The sequence below is a fragment of the Scomber scombrus genome, chromosome 8 (genome assembly GCF_963691925.1).
Source record: "Scomber scombrus chromosome 8, fScoSco1.1, whole genome shotgun sequence".
NCBI classification, from domain to species: domain Eukaryota; kingdom Metazoa; phylum Chordata; class Actinopteri; order Scombriformes; family Scombridae; genus Scomber; species Scomber scombrus.
Window position 1 is genome coordinate 32,483,763 of NC_084977.1, and position 8,919 is coordinate 32,492,681.

The following is an 8,919-nucleotide window of genomic DNA, read 5'->3' on the forward strand; positions in this document are numbered from 1 at the left end:
CCTCCTTCTCTCTTTCTTTCCTTCCTCTCTCTTTCCTCCCTTCCTTCTTTCCTTCCTCCATCCCTTTCTTCCTTCCTTCCTTCTGTCCTTCCCTCCTTCCTTCCTTCCTCTCTCTTTCCTCCCTTCCTTCTTTCCTTCCTCCATCCCCCTTTCTTCCTTCCTTCTTCTCTCCTTTCTTTCCTCCTTCCTACCTTCCTTCTTTCCTCTGTCCTTCTTTCATTCCTTCATCCCTTCCTCTTTTCCTTTCTCCCTCCCTCCCTCCTTCCTTCCTTCCTTCCTCATCCCCCTTTCTTCCTTTCTTCTGTCCTTCTTTCCTTCCCTCCTTCCTTCCTCCTTCTCTTTCTTTCCTCCCACTTACCTTCCTTCCTCCCTTCCTTATTTCCTTTCCTCCCTTCCTTCCTCCCTCCTTTCCTTCCTTTCTTCCTTCCTTCTTCCCCTACTTTCCTTCTTTCTTCATGTAAAAAGGCCAAATTACCTAAATTTTCATTAAGTTCTTCCAGCTTTGTGTGAACAGTGTCTTTCCTATTTCAACGTGACACAAAGCAGCTCCATAAAGGAATCCAACACCAGCGAGCCACCTGATCAGCTGACTGTGCAAAAAATGAGAGATGTTCAGAAAATGAAGCAAAAATAAGCATCCGAAATTTGAATAATAGCACAAAGCTTCAGTGAAAGTAGGAGTAGCAGACCAGACGAAGTAACTTAAAACTGCGTTCTATCAAAAGGCCACCAGGGGGCGACCGTTTTGGTGTCAAAAGGACTTCCGTCTCTATACAAGTCAATGGAGAATTCACCAACTTCTCACTTCTCAGTAAACGTTTTCAAAATGTGTTTATGGTCTCAATCGCTAGTTTAAAGCCTTCTTCAATGCAGTATGATGTTCATTTGGGACATTTTGGCCTCCCTGATTTTATATGTGACGATAAAGCAGGGTATGCATTAGGGCGTGGCTACGTGTTGATTGACAGGTTGATTGGTTCACAGGTTTAGGAGGGGCGCCTAATGCTCCTCCTGATGCCCATATAAGTAGAATCCAGGTTTTTATTTTTCCCAGCATGCACCTGAAATTTTCAAGATGGCGCTGCTCAGATCCGATACTATTGGCCTCTGAGCAGCAGTCCACAAACCAATGGATGATAATACGGATGTTACGTCCATTTCTTATATTATGACAGATTATTGAAGTATAATGATGTGTTTACTGTTGTGATGTTTAAATTTACACTTTTAGGACTTTTCTGCTTTATTGTCCAGCTGAAAACATTTGTTAGAGAAGTAATCAAACATTCCTCTGATAAAGTAATTTAAATAGTTATATATTAGTTGTTACATTATTAACAGGATAACCAGTAATTTGTAATCTATTACATCACATAGAGACAAACTCTCACATGTAGAGATAAACTCAAAGATAAACATTTAAACTAAACGTACAAATCACTTTATAAACAGATGAATGAGACGAATGAGTGTGGAAACATCTGGAAATGCCCACAGCTGCCTGAAAAGAGACTGAAACCAGACGCAGCTTGAAGAACAATGATGATAGTTAATGATAAAGTTAGTAAAGTTTAGTTTAACACAGATCTGGTAAGAGAAGTAATCAAACTTAAAACTTACTCAAATAGTTATATTAACCTTCGTGTCGTCCTCCGGGTCAAATTGACCCCCGTCTGTTTTGACTGTTCTTCTTTCCTCCCTTCCTTCCTTCCATCTGTCCTTCTTTCCTACCTTCCTCCTCCCTCCCTCCCTCCCTCCTTCCTTCCTTCCTTCCTTCTTCCTGCCTTCCTTCCTTCCTCCCTCCCTCTGTCCTTCTTTCCATCTTTTTTCCGTCTGTTTTGACTGTTCCTTCCTTCCTTCCTTCCTTCCTTCCTTCCGTCTGTCCTTCCTCCCTCCTTCTCTCTTTCTTACCTTCCTCCCTCCCTCCTTCCCTTCTTCCTCCCTCCTTTCCTTCCTTCCCTTCCTTCCTTCTTCCCTTCCTTCCTTCTTTCCTCTGTCCTCCCTTTCTTTCCTTCCGTCCTTCCTTCCTTCCTTCCTTCTCTCCTTCCTTCTTCCCTTCCTTCCTTTTTTACTCCCTTCCTTCCTCCCTTCAATCCTTCCTTCCTTCTTCCCTTCAATCCTCCTCCTTCCTCCTTCCTCCTTCCTTCCTCCTTTTCTTCCTACAAACAGACAAAAATCACTTTATAAAACAGATGAATGAGACGAGTGAGTGTGGAAACATCTGGAAATGCCCACAGCTGCGCATGAAAAGAGACTGAAACCAGACGCAGCTTGAAGAACAATGATGATAGTTAATGATAAAGTTAGTAAAGTTTAGTTTAACACAGATCTGGTAATTATGGTGCAGTATAATCTAGCAGGATTATTGTATAGTGGAGCATTAGAGAAGCTGTAATATGAGCATCTGGAGCTTCAGTAGCAGCAGTCAGGCTGTGTTTCTAGTGTCCTGTGTTGCTTCGGAAGTTAAAAACATTGGAAATAAGAAGGATAAACTGAATACTTCTGATGTTTGGAAGGAAAATAATCAGATTTAAAGCTTTTGAATGTGGGCTCAGTTACAGCCTGTCAGCATCACTGTTCAAAGAGCCGTGTGGGTTCGACTGTGGTCAGAGCTGAACTCAATTACCATGTTTCATTCATGTGTGTGTGTGTGTGTGTGTGTTTGTGTGTGTGTGCTGTGTGTGTGTGTGTCAGCAGCATTGAGTCACTTCCAGCCGTCGCAGCAGCTGGAGGATCAATTAACAAGCGTTGTGTTGCAGTTTGAATCGAGCTGTTTGGACCAGACACTCAGACATCAGATCTGATCACTGGTGAGATTAGAAAAGAAGAAATGACTCTGCATGATCATAGAGTGTGTTTATGTGTCTGTAATGATTCCTCCTGTTCATACTGACCATTAGAAGATCCCTTCATAATGTTTACAATGGAAGGAAAGGAGGGAGGAAGGAAGGGAGGAAGAAGGAAGGAAAGGAGGAAGGAAGGGAGAAAGAAAAAAAGGAAAGGAGGGAGGAAGAAGGAAGGAAGGGAGAAAGAAGGAGGGAAGGAAGGAAGGAGGGAAAGGAGGAGGGAAGGAAAGGAGGAAGGAAGGTAGGGGGAGGAAAGAAAGAGAGAAGGTGGGATGGAAGGAGGGAGGGAGGGAGGAAGGAAGGAAGGAAGGAAAGGAGGAAGGGAGGAAAGAGAGAAGGTGGGAGGGAGGAAATAAGGACAGAAGGAAGGTAGGAAGGAAGGAAGGAACAGTCAACAGACAGGCTCAATTTGACCTGGGAGGACGACACAAAGGTTAAGTGTGTTTATGTGTCTGTAATGATTCCTCCTGTTCATACTGACCATTAGAAGATCCCTTCATAATGCACTAAATCCATAGTCCTCCTTCTGTGTAAACATGGATTTAACCTCCTGCGTCCTCATATAAAATTACATTACATTTATACATTATATACACATACATCACATTACATTTTGGGTTTGTTGGACTTTATACTTCATTCTGCTGAACTTTGACCTGTTGTCCTCCTTCGTTAACACCATAGACTGTATATAAGAAATGGACGTAACATCCGTGACGTCACCCATTGGTTTGTGGACTGATGCTCGGAGGCCAATAGTATCGGATCTGAGCAGCGCCATCTTGAAAATTTCAGGTGCTTGCTGGGAAAAATAAAAACATGGATTCTACTTATATGGGCATCAGGAGGAGCATGAGGCGCCCTCCTGAACCTGTGAACCAATCAATCTGTCAATCACCACGTAGCCACGCCCTATTGCATACCCTGCTTTATCGTCACATATAAAATCAGGGAGGCCAAAATGTCCCAAATGAACATCATACTGCATTGAAGAAGGCTTTAAACTAGCGATTGAGACCATAAACACATTTTGAAAACGTTTACTGAGGTTAGAAATCAAGTGAGAAGTTGGTGAATTCTCCATTGACTTGTATAGAGACGGAAGTCCTTTTGACACCAAAACGGTCGCCCCCTGGTGGCCTTTTGATAGAATGCAGTTTTAAGTTACTTCCGCGTTGGCCTCATTTCAGAGGACCAGAACTCCCCGCCTGGGTTAGGGTTTCTCTCTCATACAGTGAGTTAATGTATAGATCCAGTCTCATACATGCAGTTAGTGTCTGTGTTGTTGTGCAGCAGGTAGCAGCTGCAGCTCTGCAGGAGTTTAACAAAGCAGAGAAAGTTTCCACTAAACTTGTGCAGCTCTAATCACATCCTCAGCCTGTAAACCCGAGGGGACGCTTCACGTTAACAGTGTGTGTGTGTGTGTGTGTGTGTGTGTGTGTGTGTCTTTTACAATAGAAAGAAGCCAAAAAACAGAGAACTGAGAGAATGAAAAGGAAAAAGGAAATCCCCATTTTCCTGTAATCTGTGTTTCTTTACAGTTTGCGGCCTGCTAGTGGTGTGTGTGTGTGTGTGTGGGCATCACAGAGGCAGCAGCTGAGTGTGTAGAAGTGTGTGTGTGTGTAGAAGTGTGTGCGTGTGTGTGTGTGTGTGTTGGCACCTACCTCCAGTTGTTGTGAGCTCCTGTGTTCGTCTCTCCGTCTTCTTCACCTTCTGCACACGCTCAGAGTGGAGGAATGCTGTCACACACACACACACACACACACACACACAAACACACACACACTTCACACCCACTGTTTACCACCACCTCCACCTCCCCACTCCACAACGTCTGGCATCCCCCGACAGAAAGAAAGAAACAGAGACAGAGAGGGACAGAGAGAAAAGAGAGAGGGTAAACTGTGAGACTGGGAGAACAAATGGCGAGCAAGACTACAAGAGTGGTTGGTCTGTCCTGAAGCCAAAACCAGAGAGAGAGAGAGAGAGAGAGAGAGAGAGAGAGCAGACAGGAAATGTGCTGCGAGGGTTTCCAGGACTTATATTTTTACAGCCCCCCGTCTCTCTCTGCCTCTGTCTTTATTTCACTCCCTCTGTGACGCAGATAAATGTGGAATTCCTCGTCTCGCTCTGCAAACTGCTGAACTACAGTCACCTGAAGGCCGATGAGTCTGAGTTACATCGTCTTTTATTTCCATTTGCAACTTTTTTTTCTTAGAGGAACTTCCTCAGAGTTACTGAACACAGAAACACGACTCCTGGATAATGTGACGATCTTATAGGTTTATGTTCTGTTGTAGCTCACATCTCCAGAATAAAGTAAACTGTAATTAAAGTTTGTTTCTATTCACTGATGACGACATTAACAGAGCGTTAATGATGGAAAACATGATGGAAATATGAAGTTTCTGTTAGTTTGATGTATTGATGTGAGGAAGGATCTGATGTTTTCAGTTGTAAGTTACATGATTCACGAACGTCATCATTTATTCACTCAGTGTGTTTGTGTCGCTCTTAGTTTGTTGCATTTTGCTTTTATCGATTGCAACTTTTTCCACGTCAATCAAGCACAAAACATCTAGCGTCTAAGCCTGACTTCCTCATGAATATATTCTAATAAAGAAAACACCGGAGCGTTAGCAACTCCGACAAGTTGTCACAAGTGAAGCAGCGTTGATACCATAGACTGTGTATAAGAAATGGACGTAACATCCGTCACCCATTGGTTTGTGGAATGCTGCTTGGAAGCGAATAGTATCGGATCTGAGCAGCGCCATCTTGAAAATTTCAGGTGCATGCTGGGAAAAATAAAAACACGGATTCTACTTATATGGGCATCAGGAGGAGCATGAGGCGCCCTCCTGAACCTGTGAACCAATCAACCTGTCAATCACCACGTAGCCACGCCCTAATGCATACCCTGCTTTATCGTCACATATAAAATCAGGGAGGCCAAAATGTCCCAAATGAACATCATACTGCATTGAAGAAGGCTTTAAACTAGCGATTGAGACCATAAACACATTTTGAAAACGTTTACTGAGGTTAGAAATCAAGTGAGAAGTTGGTGAATTCTCCATTGACTTGTATAGAGACGGAAGTCCTTTTGGCACCAAAACGGTCGCCCCCTGGTGGCCTTTTGATAGAATGCAGTTTTAAGTTACTTCCACGTTCGCATCATTTCAGAGGACCGGAACTCCCCGTCTGGCTAAAACCATAGACTGGATAAAACTCGTGAGGCACAAGATGAAGACATTCACTGCTTCAGGATGAAATAGAACAAAATACATGATTCACACGTCTGAGTTTTGACATGTCTCTGGTTATCAAAACATTAACTTTTTCTTCTTTAGCTGGTGTAGCGAGCTGCCTGCTATATCCTCCGCTCTGATCAATGAGATGCATCGTTTTAAAAAGGAGGCTTCAATTAGAGACGTTTCCATACTACTTGGTGTCAATTTCGGCGGATACCTTAACCTTTGTGTTTTCCTCCCGGGTCAAATTAACCCTGTCTGTTTTGACTGTTCCTTCTGTCCTTCCTCCCTCCCTTCCTCTCTCTTTCTTTCCTTCCTCTCTCTTTCCTCCCTTCCTTCTTTCCTTCCTCCATCCCCCTTTCTTCCTTCCTTCGGTCCTTCTTTCCTTCTTTCCTCCCTCCCTCTTTCTCTTTCTTTCCTCCCCCCTACCTTCCTCCCTTCGTTCCTTCCTGTCCTTCTTTCCTTCCTTCCTCCCTTCCTTTTCCTTTCTCCCTCCCTCCTTCCTTCTTTCCTTCCTCCCCCCTACTTTCCTCCCTTCGTTCTTTCCTGTCCTTCTTTCCTTCCTCCCATCCTCTTTTCCTTTCTCCCTCCCTCCCTCCTTCCTTCTTTCCTACCTCCCTCCTACCTTCCTTCTTTCCTCCGTCCTTCCTTCCTTCTGTCTGTCCTTCCTTCCTTCCTTCCTTCCTTTCTCTCTTCCTTATTTCCTTTCCACCCTTCCTTCCCTTCTTCTTTCTTCCCTCCTTTCCTTCCTTCTTCCTCCCTTCCTTCTGTCTGTCCTTCCTCCCTTCCTCCCTTCCTTATTTCCTTTCCTCCCTTCCTTCCTTTCTTCCTCCCTCCTTTCCTTCCTTCTTCCTCCTTTCCTTCCTTCTTCCTCCCTTCCTTCCTTGACTCGAGGACAACAGGAGGGTTAAAGGTATTGAACACTAATACCCAACACTAGTATGAATATAAATCTCACCGACCAGAGTCCAGTTGAACCAGACTGAAGCACACAGGTTAGAGAGCTCACTAAATGTGTTCCAGCTGTTCCTCTGCATGCGGAGGTGTTTTTAAAAACAAGTCAGTAACAGTAATGAGGACACGAGTCGTTTTCACAAGGAAACAGCGTTTTTAAATTTACACTGAAACTGGAACTGAAACCTGAGCGGACCTCTCCGTTACCTCTGAGGACACCAGAGGATTGTTTCTGCAGGTGTTGAAAGAAATACAGTTTAATGGAAGCAGCAGCAGGCGGAGATGAAGCTGTGCTGATTTTTTGAATTCCTAAACAGTAACAGACAACTGCACACAACTAGATAAATGTTAGATAAAGCAGGAAATCTATAAAATATCACTGAGCGAATTAACATCTATATCTAAACCTAGTATCTGCATCTGTGGTGAATTCTTACCGTGTTCTGCAGCAGTAGAAAACTTCCTCAGGTCCTTCAGTTAAATAAACTGCATCTGAGTGTTTAAACACATGTCAGCATCTATCTATCTATCTGTCTATCTATCTATCTATCTATCTCTCTACCTATCTATCTATCTATCTACCTATCTATCTATCTATCTAAGTAGATCTATCTATCTATCTATCTAACTATCTATCTATCTATCTATCTGTCTATCTTTCTATCTATCTATCTATCCATCTACATATCTACCTACCTACATAACTATCTATCTATCTATCTACCTATCTATCCATCTATCTATCTGAGCAAAATGACATCTACATCTAAACCTAGTATCTATATCTATGTGGTGAATTCTTACCGTGTTTTGCAGCAGTAGAGACTTCTTTAGGTCCTTCAGTTAAATAAACTGCATCTGAGTGTTTAAACACATGTCAGCAGCTCCGTCTGATCTCTGGGAAAACCATCCAGCAGGAAGGAAATCTGCTGGATAAGAACACCGATCGGGATTTTCCGTGTTTCCTGTCATCTCTCTTTTCACCTCGTGTCCACCACTTTTTTTCAACACACCCTCATAATATAAAAAAAATAAAAGAAGACCACACAGGTTGATGGACGCCACCTCTATCGTGTTGTATATTATAGAATAATGATGATTTATGACGTGGTTAAGGTCTGCTTAGGGTTAGGGAAAGGTTGGGGAAGGTTGTGGTCATGGTTTAGGTTAAATAACCACTTGAAACATGGTGTGGGTTATAAAGCTATATAAGCTTCATCGTCATGGTAACAGTAAACACCACAATAATCAAAGTTACGGTTCTTTAACCTTCGTGTCGTCTTCCCGGGTCAAATTGACCCCGTCTGTTTTGACTGTTCCTTCTTTCTTTCCTCCCTTCCTTCCTTCCTCCCTCCGTCCTTCTCTTTCTTTCCTACCTCTCTCTTTCCTCCCTCCCTTCTTTCCTTCCTCCATCCCCCTTTCTTCCTTCCTTCTGTCCTTCTTTCCTTCCCTCCTTCCTTTCTCCCTCTTTCTCTGCATTCTTTCCTCCCCCCTACCTCCCTCCCTTCTTTCTTTCCTTCCTTCCGCCCTCCCTCCCTCCTTCTTTCCTCCCCCCTACCTTCCTCCCTTATTTCCTCCGTCCTTCCTTACTTCCATCATTTCCTTCCTTATTTCCTTTCCTCCCTTCCTTCCCTCCTCCCTCCTTTCCTTCTTCCTTACTTCCTTCCTTCTGTCCTTCCTCCCTCCCTCCTTCTCTCTTTCTTTCCTACCTCTATCTTTCCTCCCTCCCTTCTTTCCTTCCTCAATCCCCCTTTCTTCTTTCCTTCTGTCCTTCTTTCCTTCCCTCCTTCCTTCCTCTCATTCTTTCTTCCCCCCTACCTTCCTCCCTTCTTTCTTTCCTTCCTTCCTCTTTTGCTTTCTCCCTC